Source organism: Poecilia reticulata, chromosome 10, assembly GCF_904066995.2.
Source record: "Poecilia reticulata chromosome 10, P_reticulata-male-v2, whole genome shotgun sequence".
Taxonomy (NCBI): Eukaryota; Metazoa; Chordata; class Actinopteri; order Cyprinodontiformes; family Poeciliidae; genus Poecilia; species Poecilia reticulata.
The window spans coordinates 2,476,909-2,496,977 of record NC_088839.1 but is presented as its reverse complement, the minus strand read 5'-3'; the positions used below and the strand labels follow the sequence as shown (position 1 = coordinate 2,496,977).

At 40.3% G+C, this 20,069-nt stretch overlaps 1 long non-coding RNA gene across 1 annotated transcript; it reads left to right on the top strand.

Moving 5' to 3' along the window:
* The first annotated feature begins 1,710 nt into the window (after positions 1–1,710).
* Positions 1,711–6,089, top strand: LOC103471083 (uncharacterized). Its single transcript, XR_534582.3, has 2 exons — positions 1,711–5,751; positions 5,878–6,089. It is a non-coding gene; the product is annotated as an uncharacterized LOC103471083 (long non-coding RNA).
* Positions 6,090–20,069: the final 13,980 nt, after the last annotated feature.

The following is a 20,069-nucleotide window of genomic DNA, read 5'->3' as shown; positions in this document are numbered from 1 at the left end:
GAGTTTAAACTGGTATTGTTGTGGATTTAAGGTGTAAAGTTTACCTTCGACCAAACGCCCCCCAAAGGCACCGCCCACGTTGAGAACCGCTAGTCTCGACCGTAATTTGACTACTCCTTAATTATCTCCTTTTCACTGCGACCGTGCGCTCGCTCTCTCTGCACGATGTCCAAGCAGTTGATTGTCAGTTATTGTCTGCAGTGTTGTCAGACACTTAGCAACTTTGCTCTTTAAGGCCCTTTCAAAATAAAAGCATCGGCCGCAAAACAACAAATACCTCTTAGTTAGATGAGGAAACAAAAAATACTAATAAAGTCATTTACAAGGAGAAATCTGTCTCAAAAATATTAGTAGCGCCATCATTTGTTATTAGATATAAAATAAAGATTAGAAAACTGATGTTTGATAAATTCTCCATGATACAAATCTATAAACAGTTTAGTTTCTGTTAGTTCTGTCAAGATTCAAGAAGGCGCAAATTTCTACTTATACTGGTCAATCGTTGTATTTTAAATATGCTGTAGGAGCCGTAGTTTGACAACTGTTATAAATATCACCATGTTTTTAGAACTCAGGAGATTAGCTCAGTTTTTGTCGCTTGTTTTTAGTAATTGCAGCGGCTGCATTGCGCCATAATAAAGGTACAATAAAGCTGATAAACAGGTGAAGAACCAAACAGAACCACTTCTGACTGTTTGCAAAGCCAAAGATCCAATAAAAGTTCCACCAAGCCACTACTAAGGCACTGGGGTCAAGATTCTAGACACGGCAAAACAAGGTTCAATGTCCAAACTTATTGATTGTTCTTGGTGATTTATTTTCCTCTTTCATCAAACAATTACAGACATCAAACTTTCATTTGTTTTCATGCTACCACTCTTAAAAACCATCGGCCCCAAACCCAAATGCCTGCTGGTCCTTCTCCAGGCCCCTGCACTGATCTATGTGGACTGACCCACAGTGGCGCAACTACACATTATTCAGGTGGATGCAAAAACATAGATCGGCGCCCCCCGGACCAAGGGACAGAACGTCAGGGTGAAGGAGCGCCGCTCACTCAGCACCCCCCCGAGGCGACGATACGTGAAGGGTAAAACTCGCTACATTTACCTCGTTATGTGCGCGAGGTGAAGGAGCGTAAGGCGCGCATTAGTGTACGGGAAAACATCATCGGCGCGCCGCCCCCTCCAGACGGGGTTTTGGCGCCCCCTCTGGTGCTGCGCCCCTATGCGTTGCATACCCTGCATACCCACTTTTTGCGCCACTGCTGACCCACATTACTTCCTGTCTGAATTTAGAAATAAGAAAAATAAGAAAACAAAAAATAAATAAAATCAACAATTATCAACCCACAAATAAACTCTGTAAATAATACAAAAAATATAAATTTAAGAATAAAGTAACAAAATTCACATGGATAAAGAAATAAGGAAAAAATAGCTCCAACAACTTCTATTCCACCTTTTCTCGCTCTGTATGTCAGCATTACACACGACCCATTGCCATGGCAACCGACAGACAACAGCTCAACGAGCACATAGAGCAGAGATTACCGATCAGGGGAATCAACACCAAAAAACAAACATTTCCCACACAAAAAAGTAGCAAAAACACTAAAACAGAACATTCAGTCTTTTACATTATGTTGTCAGGCTTAATGTCTATATTTGGATTATTAATAAATTTTCACCTGATCTCAGCAGCGGTTGATTAGCTGATTTAAACAGCTGCTCTACTGATGACGTGGTGGGCGGGTTGACCTGTTTTAGTGCCAACGGAACCAAAACACACCGAACTGCGCAGCACATGTTAAGGTTATCAAAGTTAGGCTAGTATAACTGACCCACTGCTCACTTGTTCAATCTTTTCTTTAAATTAAAACGTTTTCATCACCTGTGAAATCTGAAGCCCTTATTACCATTATCTATGGTTGAATTAACTACTAAACATTGTGTCCGTAGTTCTGATTATTTGCGTGATTGTAGTATTTTCCTGACCACCAATATTTCTGACTCAATGGACAGAAATGGCGCATGTGTGACTATGATAAATCACGTAATGTCCAGTCCAGTTACATATACATCTATCAATGCTGCTGCCTCGCGCTCTGTCCTTCTCTCACACTTCCCGCTACTTAGCAGTGGGTGTCAGGTTACATTGTGTTGCATTCAATGTAACTTTTTTTGTCAGAAAAAAATTTTATGCGCTTAATGTCCGATTTTCCATAACTATTTATTGAATTCATTGTCACTAGCTGTGGTGGCAACAGGGGTGGCAAGGCTCTCGTTTGGGGTGGCAACTGCCACCCCGCTAGATCCACCCCAGTAGATCCGCCCCTGGCACTACAGAAAGAGCTTACAGTGGTAAGGGAAGTGCTAGTCTTTTGCACGCTTTCAGATTCAATTTCTAACATTTATTTTTGATAGCCGCTGCTGTTTGTCCTTGGCCGACTGTTTGCCTGCTGTCCTGGTTGTCCCCGACTGGCGGTCCGCCTGTCATCTGGATAATCTGTCAGCTGCCTACCTGTCGTCCTGTTTGCTGGCTCCTATTACTCGTCCAGTCTGGCTGATTTGGGCTGGTTGGTGACCAGCTCGGACTATCCTTCTAGTGCTGCTCTGAGTGGCGTCTGCTACAGCGGATCGGTTCTTCCCAGGACGGGCCCTTAATTTGGAATATTGCTGCTTGATTGGTCGTGGACTGAACTGTATAATTGTTTGTAATTCGAATGTTTCTTCTTCTATTTTGACAGGAACGGCCAGCTCGTGGTGGACTTTCCAGGTGGTGGTACTACTTCTGGTTTGGTGCACAATTTTCTTTTGTTTTTGCTGTGTTTCTTTTCTTTTAGGACACTACCCCGAATTGCACTTCTATTTCCGAGTTGAGCTATAACTGTGTCTTTTAATGTGTGAGTGATTTTAAATTGGTTTGTGTGTATATATATAAACAATTGTGCAGTAAATAAACTTATTGAATTGTGTGAAAATGTCTCAAGCCTCCTCTGTATCGGGTCCGTGTGCCTTAAAGGTAACTTCAAGTGGAGTCATTGTCACCAATTTCATCTAAATTGAAAATAGTGCTTTTAAATTTAAGTTGCCTATTCTTACCACACTGGTACCACCACACTGTTGGATTTTATGGCATGGAATTGGAGGCAACACATTTCAATAAATGAAGGACCTTTGGCTTGTTCTACATTGTTTTTCTTGATTTGATTGGAATTTAGAAGCTAACGCTGGTGAAACGGGTCAAATTGGGGCCAATTCTGCAGCCGTGTCTTGGCTACAGCAGCAGGAACCCACTACCCTGACAAACAGACAAATGAAGAAGTAAAGCTGATGGAACAGAGAACTATGAAAAGGAGTACAAAGTCAGCCAAACTCTCATTCATGAAACATCATTATGAATATGACAAAACTCTGGCATGGACATGATAACTCTGCCTCTTTACATTATAGATATTTGCAAATGAGCACCCCCTCACAACCCGGACCCCCACCCTGTCACAGGGATCCCACTGTCATTAGTGTCATTGTAAATGTGTTCCTGTTGCTTACACAAGGTTTGCTCATGACTGCTCCCAATTTAAATTCATTCACAGAATATCATTAACTCTGAGTATATCATATGTTCTATATGCTGAGGCAATGCTTGTTGAAATACTGAAGAGAAACTGAAGGTCTGATTGAAACAATAACAGCAGAACGGCACAAACGCCTCGTCCTAAATGTGAAAACCTACATCTGGTGATGATTTGGACTGGTTCTGCAGGTCCATGAGGAGAAGGCGTTGCAATTCAGCTAGAAACTCTTGAATATTTTGACACTGTTCAGACTGACACCAGTTTTAACAAAAAGTGCAGAATATTCTTGGTAAGAAATCACTCTTTCTGCTTTCCCTCTTAATTTGAGACATTTGAGATGACTGTATTTTTGCAACCAAAAATACCAATGCAGTGAAAAGTATTCTACATCTTACAGATTTTATCTATTTGATCAGATATTTCAGAATCTCAAACAAATGTTGATATCCGATTAGGATAACTGAAATAAATACAAAGTGGCATTTTCAAATGCTTGTGAAAGTGAAAAGCAATTTTACCAGATTTAACTGTTTTATTTGTGGTTCTAAGTTCAAGCCCTTGTGGCGTGTGGTGGTGATGGAGAACCCAACATTAATAACAGGCGTAGGTGGCAACTGAAAGATATTAAAATGTGTCTGATCATCTGATACACATAATCTTAAAAAAGAATAAAATCTGTAAGAGGACAAGCACTTTTTGCAGTAGCTATATTAATCCACAGTAAGCTGTGGACCTTTCAGTGTAATGCTTAGGTTGAACTACCTCAGAAACATGAACATGCGTTTGAATGTATAGCAGGCAGTTTGTGGATGCAGTAAGGAAGCTGTGCATTTACAAACATGTTATCCTTTTATCACTTCCAAAGATCACATTTAAAAAACCACAAAGCCCAGAGCTGCTCTGCATTCTTCAAACAGTTTACATGACAAAACTGAAGGCAAATTGTTTGTCACCAACACTTTTAACTTGCAATAAAACTAATTAAATTATGCAAAGGCGGTTTTATTTAAAACTGTGACAAAAAGAACTTCTTTAGAACAAACTATGCATTATTAACAACATATAAATCAAAATAGAAGCAGAATTAATGTAGAAATAAATTGCATGGCAAATATGTCTCAAGCAAAATTAAAGAACTTTTATGATTCTTCTCATGGTATTTCTCTAGTGGTATAATGCTAAGATCAAACTGTTTTAGAAAACCAGCAAGGCCAAGTTTCTTCATCAAAGAAAAATGCCAAGTTTTATGTTCAGAGTCAGCAGAGAAGTCACACCAGAGAGCTTTTTAAACGGTTTCTTTGTGCCAGGTTTATACAAAAAGGGATGTTGAGGTGGCTAAATATTGCGCTTACAATTTGAATGTGATGTTAAGGGACCAAGGAGAGAAAACATAAAATGTGTGTAAATGGTGTGTGTTCTGCCTGTAGTTATACCAACTCAATGCACTTTTATTCTAAACAGCGAGTGACAGGTAATGTTTTACAGACTTTAGAGCCTGTTCCTACCTGAGTGAGCACTGAGGTGATGGTGACAAGGAAAACATTTGTTTTACCCAGAAGCCCTGAACTGAAACTAATTCATGCGAGCAAAAGCTACCTGATGAAGAAAATAATGAAAATTATTTCATTATTTCCTACCTATATAATATCAACCAGCACAGATTATATACTTGAAATTCAAACCAGAACCAATAAAGAACTTCATCCACCCATTTAACCATCTTTCTTATTTTTCAGATGTTGGATCAGGAGTGAAACCCAGATCCGTTCTAATAGAGGAGTCTTGCCTTGCCCTGATTTTCTTAGCAGTGGAGCAGTGCCTGGTGAAGCTCCTGATCAGACCTCCTCTGCTGAGTCTTTTTGATATAGAAGAGCATCACTAACACCAGTCTATTTCAATTTTACTGTTAAAATCATAGTTTGGAGGGAAAAGCACAACAGAGAGTTTATTCTAACAAAACATTTTAAATTGTTTTTAATCAACTTGCGCATTTTTCCCAACTTTTGTCAAACCTTTAATTGACATATTTACTGCTTGAAGTGCATATAATATGTGATTTGAAGTGATATGCATGACAAAAACTGGTAATTTCAAAAGTAAACAAGAAAAAGGAAAATTTCACTCCTGGAAAATTGAGAAGTAAAACTAAATCTGCTTAAGATGGACAAAATGTATGATGCATCACTATCTGCCTCATTTGGCAGGATGTAGATACATTATAAACTAGTATGTTTTAATATCAGTTATTCCTCCTTTTGGTTTATATTGGCCTTTAAATCCTGAAATTTTTCTTTCAGATCAATCACCACGGGAACCAACAATGCTCAGGACTGCCTTGAACTGGAAGCTGCAACAATACTGTCACAGTATGGTGGAGTGATCAGAACTGAACTGACAGACATTTCCAACAACAAATAACATCAGCCTGCATAGAGGAGTCAACATGAGGCTTTTCAAACTAAGGACTCTGTAAAACATGGTGAAGTTCATTAAATGCAGCTGAATATCATGAAGGAGAATGACTACCATCATTTTTCCTTTTTTGCCTTGGATCAAGAGGTATTTGAATGAAACTTGGACACAATTGGATGTTCTAGTTGTTGACAATGATCCCAAATCTGTATTAAAACTGATTTTAGCACAATATAACAAGTTAACATTAAACTCCTGCTATTATTACCTTAAAGACCAAGACCTCAACAACAATGAAAACTTGTGAATATGCAGCAAAAAAATGTCAGAAGCTTGTTGGTGGTGAAGTAGAGAAGTATGAAGTAAGTAGAGAAGTATGAAAAAATAAAATATTATGAGTTTGTAAGAGAAAAGGTAACATGCAATAAATCATCAAAAGTCTGAAACTGAAGTGGCAGTCATGAGGTTTATAATTATGTTTATTCTAATAACAACTTTTCAAGGTCAAATCACTTCAGTTCTTACAAGAAAAGATAGAAAACACTCAAGTCTTAGAAATAAATTCTGCATGTACATGATGTACAGGGTGTGTAACAGCCCTCTGCTCAGACACAGTTATATTATTTCCTGTGTGACACACCCACACCGAGCTGCTAGAGGGATTTCTGGAACATGAGTTTGAGATGCAGAAATGCTTCTAACACAGTGTGACGCTTTCAGTGACAGGCTGAATATTTTTGCTAACTTATAATAGTGGCAGTAATTACATGAAAAAGGGAACATGCTGGTGTCAACCTGGCTGATGCTACCACAACACTTGTAATTATTAGCTGTGGGTGAAGATCTCCTCCCTCCCCTTCAGTAATTAGCCTGTGTAACGTCAGCCTGAGGAGCACCATTAGGGCATAGCAGGGAATGATGGTGCTTTTCCAGCCAAGTGTCTCCCAACATCATGCAGAAGCAGAAAAATAAGAAAACACCCGATCTCCTTGTTTGTCCAAAGACATGCATGTGAAACTCACAGCTCCAGCATTTATAAGAAAATTTAGTTTGCTTTGCGATGATGACAATAAATAAACCAAACAATCTGATCTTAGAGAGGTCCTTATGGTTCCTTAATTTTACCCTCATAGTGAATGATTTTATAGTTTTCCACTGTGCTGCTTATAACCCCACATACTGAGAAAGATTTGCAGTAATCTACAGTTTTCTCAACAGCTTGTCGCATCTCTGTCAGAAATCCACTGGGAGTGTGAGTGAGAGGGTGCTGTGCTTTGACTCCAGGCTACAATGAAAGCAGACATCGCAGTACATCAATAACTGTAGTGACAGAGCCGAATATTTCAGGGAAATTACTTGGATGTCTTCATATTCAGAGGAAACTCAAGAAAGAAAGTTGGCTTTCACTCCTTTTTAATGTTCTACCTCTTTGCTGTTATATTTCAGATTTTTCTGCAAATGTCTCTCATCAAAAGTTTGTGATTTCTTTGCTTTTTTCAATTGAAACAAATTAATTTTAGGAATCAAGGATAGACATATGAATAAAACAGCTGGTTACTGTAATCAGCCAGTTTCCAGCTTGTTCTTTTTCTGATCAGTGAACGCAGCACACTAAGTGCAACTGGACCATGCTGGCAACAAAATACATTTAAATGATGTGACTGATGAGATGAGATTCAAAGTTCAATATTTTCAGTACCAGCAAGTGCTTAAACTCAGGTCAGAGGAAGAAAAATGAAACTGCATGTTCCAAGACGCGTGTGAGGTTCATTCAGGCTGCAAGAGAGCAAGAATTTTAGCAGATAACAGGAACCTTGAACATATTAGAGCAAAGCTGCTCTGTTTTATCCTCTTGAGCTTTCATCTTGTGTCTGTCATGGAACTTGCTGGTAAAGCTGGCAGCCTTTTAAATCTCACAGTTATGGTAGGTGTAGAAAAAGCTCCAAAATCTGTCATTTACAGTGTTCAGTTAATATCTGTTAGAGTTTAATTGTTGTTAATCTGTGTTTATGTGAGTGTTGATTTGTGGGATTGATTGGCTCCTATGTGAGAAACATCACAGGGAAACCGCTGAGTTGATGTTCTTAGGCAACATATGTGGCTCCCTGTCTGAAATGCAGATTATCATGTGATCAGTAGAGCTACATGAATCAAAGATACAGACAGGACATTGAGGGTCTTTGTCAGAAGGCCAGCATCAGCATGAACCCTACTATCAGTGTTTATGAAGCTGTCACATTTGACAGAATGCTATTCTTCAAGATGTGGACTGATGCTATGGTGCAGAGACCCTACAGATTATGCAGGAGCCCCAGTCAACTACCTCGTTATCACCACAATGACAACAAGGTAGTGTTGAGGACAATTGATAATTTTTAGTGTTTAACACAGTTGAATCTTTTTTGAACAAATTTCTTAATTTTGAACAGGTTTGTGTTAATGATTTAAAACTAAACTATTCCTGGGTAAGTATTCAAATTACGGAAAGGAAAATAGAGATCAAAAAAGGAACTCCCACTGAGACCCTGTTGTGACTATCAGAGAGGACAGGAGGCCATAAAATTAGCATCCGCAGGAAGGCAGTATCACTTGGATGACCGTGGGAGAGAAGTTTGGTCAGATCACGGAAGATCAAAAGTGTTCCTTGAACATCTGGGGTGATGTAAAACTAAATACAACATAGAATGTTTAAAACCACTATCATTTAATTTGTAAGACATTTTTCTAGCATGCTCTGACTGAAAATTGTTTTATCTAGTTTTAGAATTACTAATTTAGAAAATGATGAATGTATTTGAAAATTGCATTATCTGTGACTATATCAGAATCAAATGGAAGTTGTGTGAATGAAAATGTTTTGTTTAGTATTATAAAATTGTTCAGGTTTATGGTGAATGGGGTTTTTGGAAAATGATTGTGTTAACTTTTATACTTAGGATTGAATATTATATTTGATAGGTTAGAAAAAGGAATTTTACTCCATTCTATTCTGTTGATTGTATGTATTACTTTTTGGTTTATGGCAGAACTCAATCTTTTGAAGTGCTGAGTGCAGAAGAACAAAATTGGGTTTGTGGAAAAAACCTTTCCTTGAACTAATTACAGAATTTAAGTTTGTTCCTGAGAATCTATGTAGGGAGAAAAGCGAGAGAGATTCCAGATTTTACAGCTATCTGTGAAATACTTTTCTCTGTTTCTCTTTGCCCAGATAGCCTTAAAACTGCAGGAGGCCAGGACAAGCTCTCCTCTCCTTTTGTTTAAACGAAGGAGCAAATGGCCTTTGATCTTGGCAGTAAATTGGGGGAAGTTCTAAGTTTCTCAGAGTGTCCAAGATAGCTTCCTGTTGGTCAAGCAGAGGTACACCTTATTTGAATATATTAAAGAGGAAAAACACGCCTATACTATAAAAAGTTTGTGTGCAGGAGTATCAATTCAGATAAGCTGCCTTATTTTGCTTTTTTGCACCAGCTTTCTCCAAAGACAAGTCTTTGCCTTTTTTCTATCCTCTTTGTCTCAGGTAATGAATGTATGTCTCTGTTGTTCTGCAGTTTCTGTTGTAATTTCATACGTTGTCTCCTACTGGATTAAACTCTGTAATTCTGTGACGTCAACACGCATTGTTGTGTTCCTTGTGGCCACACGTGGCTCGCCGGGAGAACCTGGGATCCAAGAGGAAGAGAAAGCCAGACTTTTTTCCAAACTTAACTAATTCAGAGAATCTTCCTTAACAATAGTCACTGTGTAAGACGTCGTAAGACGATTTTCCAGTTAATGTGTGGTTCAATTCCACCCAAGATAGTGAGTTTCTCCATTATACACTCTGTTCCTCACTATGTTCAACTCTCCACTGATGTTTGCAGCCAGACTCAGCAAAGAGAAACCTCAAGGTTTTCTGATGGACTCAAATAAACCCAGATCCTCCAAAGATTCTGCAATCCTCAGATACCAACCTAATCAGTTTGTTCAAGTTTGTGTAGTGGGGTGCTCAATGTCAAGGGTTCTGTAGTTTGCCTCGTTGGCATTCTCAGGCCACAGAAGCAGGCACCTGAGATCCACATGTCATGGATTCAGATGGCATAGATCCACATATCATAGGTCCGCATGGTATTGGTCCACATATCCACATATCATAGCCAGCGGAGCTGCCAGGAATCTGAAAAGAAAATTTGTTTGGCCCCCCTCGCAGCTGCTGTTACAATTTTTTGAGTCTATTTGACCCATAAAAAGCGTCACAATTTTAAAGGCTTGTGTCTGCCTTGCTTTACAAGGCAGACACAAGCCTTTAATTCAATAATGATAATTCAGCATTGAATTATCAATTCAACACTGATAATTAGCACAATATTTACTGCTCATGAATTTTACATCCAACAGTCCACATCCAGTATGCAAGTAGGTTGCTTAAATTCTTTCTATTAGTTTTAACTTACTGAAATGTCTCCCCATGAGCAACAGTCAAAAGCAACATGCAAAACACACATGAAGCAATCCAGACTTCTCAAAAATTCTATTTAGTTGCATTTTATTCAAGCTGCAGTTTCTAACTTTAATAAAAAATGTTTTCTCCATATTTGTTATAGCTGTCACCATGTCGTAGCAGTTTGTTATGAGACGGATAATCTGTGAAAACAATCAATTTCCTCCATCTTCTTCCTGAACTACTATTACTGGTTAAAGCAGTGGTCCCCAAACTACGGCCCGCGGGCCGGATCCGGCCCGCCTCCACATTTGGTCCGGCCCCCTGAACAATACCGGAGAGCATTCCGATTTTTTTTCATATACACCGTATTTTCCGGACTATAAGCTCTTATATGTGCACTTTTCTTCAACCACCAGGGGGCTCTTTAACAGGAAGTGAATCATTGGAAGTCAAAAATGGAAATAAAAGAAGAAGGTACCCATTAAAACGGAATTAGGTTTTAATAGGGAATTGAAATTTGAGAATGTTGTTGATCAGTTAAATAGCATTTTTTTTTAAATAATACTGGGATCATTATGAGAATTTGAGGTATAGGTATTAGGATCCAGTAGATGGCAGTAGTGCAACAATAATGGATGCAAGCTGCTGTTGAAGAACAAGCAGCAGAAGAACAAGAAGCAGAAGAAAGCGCCCATTTTCATTTAGCACATGCTAGTAGCAACACGAAGGATCAGCACTTTTACTGTTACAGTTATTGTTCAGAAACGACCGTAATCAGTTCTGTTAAATCTAAACTTGGTAACTTTTCTTTTTCAACGTAATAAATGTGATATTCAATTGACCTGTTATGACTCAAATTTTGGGTGTCCGCCCCCCTCTGCTGCTGCTGCATTGTGGAAAACCTGGAGCGACAGAGATATCTGCGGCTTATATATGAGTATGAGTATGTTTACTGGTTTTAAAAATAAATAAATAAAACTTTGGGGTTGTGGCGTATAGTCCGGTGCGGCTCATAGTTCAGAAAATACGGACTGTAATCCTTCCTGGATTTTTTCTGTGAAGAACCCAGAGAGAGTTATTTGATTGTGCTTTCTGGAAAACAATACATTTTTACATTTAGGTATTCCTTCAATCGTCACACTTTTTCTGTTACAAACTGACTCCGGCCCCCACCAGAGAAGGGAAAAGTTATGTGGCCCTCACAGGAAAAAGTTTGGGGACCACTGGGTTCAAGTAATGCACCGTTCTGACCAAAACAACCAATCAGAACTAGTAGGACGCTCTTAGCGCTGTTAATCATCCTCATTCACTCACTGCTAAATGTGCTAATGGTGGAGAAACAACTTATCAATATGTTGGTAATTTTTTTCCTTAATTCATTAAATGCAAGTGAAAAGGAGGCAAACAGTAATTTGTAGCTAAGCTAACTATGCTAAATGGACGATAATCTCACACAGTCTACTCACCTCTCTTGGAGAAAAACTGGGTTATAAATTAACACTCTTGCCTTTTTCTCTCTCTCCCTCTATTTTGTTTTTGAAAACCTGATTTTATAACTTTTCTTAGCAGCATAGTAACTGGCACAGCCGTTTCTTGGCAGCTGTATTCAGCTGCAGTTTCCACTGTCTGCAGCTGAACAGCATCACTCTGAAGCTCCAAGCAGGAACGAACCATTTAACGCAGGGCGGAGGGTTCAGGGCAAATATGGATGTGTGTTTTGGTCTGAGGGGTAACATTAAATTTTTACTGCTAAAAACAATCTTTGAAAATACAATATGATTAATGTTGTATTTGACAGGAACCCAATTTTTTTAAATTTTATTTCTATGAAAAAAAAAAAAATAAATTGTGGAGGGCCCCCTGCTGGTCAAGGCCTCTAGAATTGTCATCACTTTTCCGCCCTATCTGAGATCTGATCAGCATGAGGTGCAGCTGTCTATTGTAATGGCCTGCTTCAGAGTGGATCCCAAATGGTCCCCACTCAGAAAGGAAGTGAATATGTTGTCAGAAAAATTGTTGAAGCTTTGTGCATCAACCCAATATTCATATGCCACATGTGTAAGTGTCTTGACATTAATGATATAAAAGTAAAAAAAGAAAAGAAAATGACTTGTTCCCACACTTGGCTGGCCTGCTGTGATGAGACTGAATCAGAAGGTCATTCCTTTCTGTGTTGACATTCTTCAGACATAAACCCTGTGAGCTGGACAAGCTGCAGCCCTGGAGGAGAACTGACTGACTGAAAGCAGTGATGATAGCAGCACAGATAATACTGATCTGGTTGGGGGGAAAAAAGCAACTCACTGGCATTTACAAATCATCTATGGCCTCAATTGAGAAAAAGTGTTTGAAGATGTTTCAACAAGGATATCAACATTTTTACCTGTGGAAAGATAACACTGTTTTCTGATACTCTTTATTTGTAGTCAGTATCTAGACTGCAAATGTCACATATTAGCAGATGAATATACTGTTTGAAAGGGAACAGCGTGCAGAACTCATCCATCCATCCATCCATCCATCCATCCATCCATCCATCCATCCATCCATCCATCCATCCATCCATCCATCCATCCATCCATCCATCCATTTTCTTTCACCCTTGTCCCTTAATGGGGTCGGAGGGTTGCTGGTGCCCATCTCCAGCTAATGTTTCGGACGAGAGGCGGGGTCACCCTGGACAGGTCGCCAGTCTGTCGCAGGGCAACACAGAGACACACAGGACAATCAACCATGCACACACACATTCACACCTAGGGACAATTTGCAGAGGTCAATTAACCTGACAGTCATGTTCTTGGACTGTGGGAGGAAACCGGAGTACCCGGAGAAAACCCACCATGCACAGGGAGAACATGGAGACTCCATGCAGAAAGACCGGGGCCAGGAATCGACCCCAGAACCTTCGTGCTGCAAGGCAACAGCTCTACCAACTGCGCCACTGTGCAGCCACTTGCAAAACTCAATACAGCATATTAGACATAACAGATACTGAAGGTTTTCTCTGGAATCCTCAGAACAACAACAAAAACATCACCTCAGTCTAACAGTTTGTGAAGAAATGCTACAAGAGTTTGTATAAAATATGAATTTGATGCTTATGAGATATAGCAAAGGCAGCTTTAAAGGAATATTTCTGTTCACAGAGGGCATGCAGGGGTGTGTGAGTCACAGGTGCATCCAGAGCACAACATAGACCTGGTGGCAGTACATGATAAATTATACAGTTCTAATTTAATAAGTTTATTTTGAATCAGCTGTGATTTTTTTTATTTCCACAAAATAAGAGTTAAAAAGTAATAATTTTATAATATGATTTTCATAGATTACTTAATCTCATTTGTTAGTGTATTCTCTCCAAGTGCCACCTGCAGCTTAGTCTCTAACTGAAGAGCATCAGAACAAATTAATTAACAAATAAAATGTGACAGATCAAAAATGCCACTTCTTGACCTCTGTTAACTATTAATAAATGCATACTTCCCAGGAGTATTTATGTAAATTTATTCTGTACCACTCAGAGTTAAACTGTTATTTATACCAGTATACAGTAAAATAAAAAAAAACAGTATGCAAACTTCATTTAATAGGCTGGATCTGGGTGACTGTGTGCATTTTAAAGTTTTTACATAATTAATATCCACAGCTGTCACAGAAATGCACTGGGGCAAAAGATTAAAGTTCCTCTTTGGTGAATAATAAACAGGCTAATGAATATGCAGCTGCTAGAACAGAAAACTGTGCTACGAAAAGAAGATTTAACCAATTGGATGATGTTAGTAAATATATTGTTAGTAGTTCTGCTGACTGGATTCCTCCAGGTACCACAGCTTGCCACAGAATGAACAAGCTAGAAAGACTGACAGATAAACCGTTTGTATCTGTGTTAGTGGCAGGGCAGTGAAATGTCAAATCAGTCAAAACACAACAAAACATCAGAATTGAAGACTAAGCTGAATTTAACATATTATGGTCAAAGTTATTAAACATTTCACTGATTGAGTAAATAAGCAACAAAATGATCCTCTGTCACAGCATCTACACCAGTGTTCTCAACCCTGGTCCTCAGCCCCCCTGCTCTGCATGTTTTAGATGTGCCTCGGAGAGAGCCACATTTGTCCCCCCCAATAATTTCACTGCAGTTGCGAAGAATTTTAAAATCTTCCACTCGCATGCTTTTATTTTGAAGGCGCACAACAGCGCATTCAGCAGAGCGCTTCCTGCCCCTCCCCCCTCTGAACGGCTCAGAGTAAAAGCAGCAGCAGATGGAGTCAGAGAAACTCTGTTTGAATGAGGTAATGATCTGTCAGGAATGTTGCCATGAATATCGCTCGTTTATAACATCTTGTTGTCAGTTTACTTTCATATATAGAACTAAATCCTTTTGGTTAAGCCGTTTTAATTCTGGGATAGTCACATGTCCAAAATTTTACTGCTAACTTTGTTTAAAAGTTAGCTAGTTTAGTCACAATGATTTAGAACAGTGTTTCTCAACCTTTTTTGGGCCAGCGCCCCCCCAGCCTTTATCCAGGTCCCTCACCGCCCCCCAATAAAGAATTTGCAGGCTACTTTGCACTGACTATTATTTTATCATTAATATTACTATCACTATTGTAGATGTTTTGATTTTTATGCTTGTTTCTGTATTTATCATCAAAAATAATTTCCCAGAGAACAAAAAAGTCAGGTGTCTACAAAAAATGCAATGAACATTCAAGTTAAAATTAGTAGGCCTAACAGCAGCCAAAAAGAGTGGAAAAAATATTCTTATTCTTTGCCATTTTCTAGTTGTTAAATATTCCACAAATGACCAGATAAAAGATGTTCAACATGCCAGTTTAAACCTTTAACTATTTGCAAAACGACTGAGCTCTGCAACATTAAAACATGGATAGAACTGTAACTACATTAATCATAACTCTTCTTCTCTTCAGTGTTTCTGTCAGTTTCTGGTGGTGCAGCTCTGTGCTGCCTTCAGGAGAATGGGACATCAGAGTATCATCCATAAAACTTCACCCACATGGCATTTATTGTTCAAACCAGAGCTTTCAGTGGAAAAACAAAAGTTCCAGGTCCTTTTAATGCCATACAAATATGAGACAGAAACATGGATTATATCTTTATATAGATCTGTCTATTGATTTATAGATTAATAGTTTTACTGGACAGAAATTACAAAGAACAAATCTGGTTCTTAATCAAATCCTAATGAGTCAAATTGAAAGTGTCATGGAGTCATCAGCCTCAATATATCTGTAAGATATATTTATTCTCAGTACTAGATGTGGTCTCAACAAACCCATGGCACTTAAACAATATTATTTTATCTTTTATCTGGAAATAGTGTCTGTTTATTCTTGCCATACAGTCCTCTGTATTAATTATTGCTCGAAAGGTAAAATGATACCAGTTTATATTAATTAATACTAGTTTGCCATACCAGTTTATTCCTCTGTATTTACTTTAGTTTCTTAGTTTATTCTTGCATTTTGTTCTTAATTCATTTCCATTTAGTTTCCTTTGATTAGTATTATCCTCTCTTGGTTTATTGCTATGTCCACTTTAGTTTCTTTCCTGTTGCCAGATTTATTTTATCATTTATTGACCATCAGTAATCTTCACTCATCACCTGCTGCGCCTCCTAATCGTCATGTGTTTCACATCATGTGTTGATTTTTCACTGTTCAGCGTCGGATTCTCTGTTTTTATGCCATAATTCACATCTAGTTCGTCGCTCCGTTTTATGTCCCGCTTCTCCTGTTTCAGAGTTTTATGCGATGTGCGCGTCGTTGTTTTTTCTTTTCATTTTAACCCCGTATGGTGCGCAGCGTTCGGGAAACGTATCGATGGGGAAAAGGCAGACTGACATAAACCTTTCAAAACAACGGAAACAATTTCATTATTCTGATTATTGAAATTTAAAAGTGCTGTAGTACCGTTGTTCTATCCAGCACATTCTCACTCCCAACTCATCACATATTGATGCTTCGGCAGGTTCCCTCAACGTCACATGTTGGCGCATCAGGTACCCCCTTCGCGTCAATAATTGACGAGAAGGGTTCTCTCATTGGGGCTCATTCTACCGCTGCACCAAAAATATCAAGTCTTTTCAAGTGGCTGCACAGTGGCGCAGTTGGTAGAGCTGTTGCCTTGCAGCCAGAAGGTTCTGGGCTCGATTCCCGGACCCGGTCTTTCTGCATGCAGTTTGCATGTTTTCTCTGTGCATGGTGGGTTTTCTCCAGGTACTCCGGTTTCCTCCCACAGTCCAAAAACATGACTGTCAGGTTAATTTGCCTCTCCAAATTGCCCCTAGGTGTGAGTGTGTGTGTGCATGGTTGTGTGTCCTGTGTGTCTCTGTGTTGCCCTGCGACAGACTGGCGACCTGTCCAGGGTGACCCCGCCTCTCGCCCGGCACGCCAGCTGGAGATGGGCACCAGCAACCCTCCCGATGGATGGAGTAGAGGAAGGGACTCATCACACAGCCTTGTGGCACTCCGGTATTTATGATGATGGTGGATGAGAAGTGGTTATCCAGCCGAACATGTTTGGGTCAACTGGTCAGGAAGTCGAGCAGCCAGTTGCACCTAAGTGAACTGATGCCTAGGTCTGTGAGTTTGGTATGAGTTGTGATGGAATGACAGTGTTAAATGCTGAACTAAAGTCTAAGAACAGCATTCTGGCGTAAGTGTTCTTGGTGTCCAGATGAGAAAGGACAGAGTGCAGCGCTATGGAGACTGCGTCCTCTGTGCTCCTGTTCTGCCTGTATGCAAATTGGTGGGGGTCCAGTGTGGGGGGGAGACAGGATCTGAGGTGTGCTAGGACCAGCCGCTCCAAACACTTGGTGATGATGGGGGGTGAGGGCTACCGGGCGGTAGTCATTGGGTCTGGTTGGGTTGGAATTCTTGGGGATTGGGACGATGGAGGTCGACTTGAAGCAGGTCGGTACCACAGCACGGGCCAGGGACAGGTTGAAGATGTCCGTCAGCACTCCTGCCAGCTCCTCAGAGCACGCTGTAAGGACATGTCCAGGTATGCCATCAGGACCCGTAGCCTTGTGGGGTTTAATCCTGCTCAGAGTCGCTCCTACGTCAGTGGAGAGGAATATCAGTGGCTGTTGGTCTGAGGTGGTGGTTGCCTTGGTTGCAGTTGTAGTGTTCCCTCTCTCAAAACGAGCATAGAAGTTGTTAAGCTCGTTGAGGAAGGAGACATCAGAGGAGGCGGGGGAGGTGTTGAGATTCTTATAGTCTGAGAATCTGAAGGCCTTGCCACATACGTCGGGGGTTGGAGTTGGAAAAATGATCCTCCACCTTCTTTTTGTTGTGGTGTTTGGCCTTCTTGATTCCCCTCTTCAGCTCAGCCCTGGCTGCACTGTAAGTCTGTGCATCCCCTGACCTGAAGGCGATGTTGCGGGCCTTCAGCAGGAGACGAACATCTCAGTTCATCCAGGGTTTTTGGTTAGGGTACATGGTGATGCGTTTATGGATGGTGACGGAGTCTATGGTAGTGGAGATGTGGTCCAGTACAGATGAAGCGTACTGATCCAAGTCTGTGTGGTGGAAAGTATTCCAATCTGTGTTCCTGAACCGATCCTGGAGCACAGCGTCTGAACCCCCTGGCCACACCTTTACTGCCCTCACAGTGGGTTTCACACGTTGGATGAGTGGTGAGTACCGAGGTGTGAGGCGTCCATTAGCTGGATAGCATTGTCCGGACAGCTGTTGTTTAGCCATGTTTCGGTGAAAAACATGACATTTGAGTCCATAATCCATCTGTCACTCGTGATGAAAAGTCGTAGCTCGTCCATTTTATTGGCCAGAGAACGGACATTGGTGACGAAAATGCTGGGTAAAGGGAGCCGGTGTGGTGTTAGCTTTAACCTAGCTCGCACCCCTCCACACCTTCCCCGCCTTTGTTTACAGTCTCTTACGCACTTCTGCTCGGGCAGGAGAAGTGGACAGCCTCTGGTGTTCTGGAGATTTCTGGGATGAGTCGAAGATCGGCGATAAAAGTGTTAATATTGTTGCTCCACAGATCCAGCTCATGTCTGCTATAGCACAGCAACGCGGTGCAGTTTTGGTAAAAAAAATCTGGTAAGAAGTAGATAGAAAACCACTAAATAGCAGGTCCTCGAGAGGCGCTGAGCCTCACGTTGTTCACGCGCCGCCATCTTGCCATCATAAATTTAAGAAAAATTAAGATGTATTTTCTTTTGTGAATGCATGCAAACTGTTCTGTAAACGTTTAATGTTTTTTATTGAAATAATAAAAATAAGGACGGATCCCACAAAAACCCAAGAAGAAGAATAAGCTGACATCATCCTATGCGACACTTACACTCCGGTGAGTAGAAATCTGCACCTGTCAAAATGTTTTTGTACTCTAAAACCAAAAATAACTCCAAAGTGTTAAAGTTATTGATGGTAGTTTTAGGACTTACTGGCGTTCCATTTCAGATTCCCGCCGATCAGCCGTACAATAATTTCTAGAACTAACTATGCGGAGCTGGGATGCTTATAAAAATGTTTTGTGTGGTTTATGATAATGCATTATGGAAGATCAAGTCTGAAACATGACTTACACACATATACACACATATATAAGGTCATGTTTCAGACTTGATCTTCCATAATGTTGTTATTGCGCAACACCTCCCTCCCCTTCTCTCTCTCTCTACTTCCCCTTCTCAGAGGAGGGAGATGTGCAGCCAGCTCTCCATCTAACGGGTAAATTGGGTTTTCTAAATCTGATGGGATTTTACCCTGTTCAGAACTGAGTAAACTCTGTTTAAGCTGGCATCGAGAAAGACTAGCCTGGTTTCTAACGACCTCCATCCAGATGTCCCACCTTCTTCACCCTGTGAATTAGCCAGATTGAGCAGCCTGCAATAAGCTAGTTTCACAGAGCTTCACCTGTTAACGGTCGCTCTTTCTCTTTATTACAACTTGCACTTGTTACTGAACCAGGTTGGTTTTAGTGACTCGGGCGAGTCCCAAGGGTGTTTTAGTTTTGGCTAAAAGCAACCTATAAAACATTTCTACTTTTCCCTCCCAGAATCAAACTTCATAGCTATTTTACAACCATCAAAGAACTTTAATGTGACTCATTAATTGAATGTCCACAACATCTTTTAGATTTTCTTAAATGCTAATTATTTTATTAATAAGGCAATTTTGCAAGGGTCATTACAGCTTAATTCATTAGCAGAAATAATCAAATAAGTAAAATCAATAATTTAGCCTATCTTTCCCTAATGCTGACACTGAGAACTAAAAAAGGGAAACTTTGAGAGAGACGGACTGAGTTTGGCATCTTGAACCCCAGAACTGGCCTGATGATGAAGAAGGTGCTGCAGCAGCAGGAGGTTCCCAGTACAGGAAGAGTACTGACTTAGAGCGGCAGGTCTCGGGCATCAGGGTGACTTCCTCAGCTCTGTAGCTCCCTTCTCCTCGTCTCACGATCTTCCTGGTCCCACGGAAGGAACACACCAGTTCTTCCTCTTTGCCTTTGTCTTTATCTTCATCTTTGCCTTGGTCTTTGTCTTTGGGGGTCTAAACCCAGCTGTTGAGAGAAGTGCAATTTGAAGCCACATGTTGCGGGGCTAACAGGTTGGTCCCCATGTGCAGAACAGTCTCCGGCTCTGTGGCCCCGGCTCTTCTT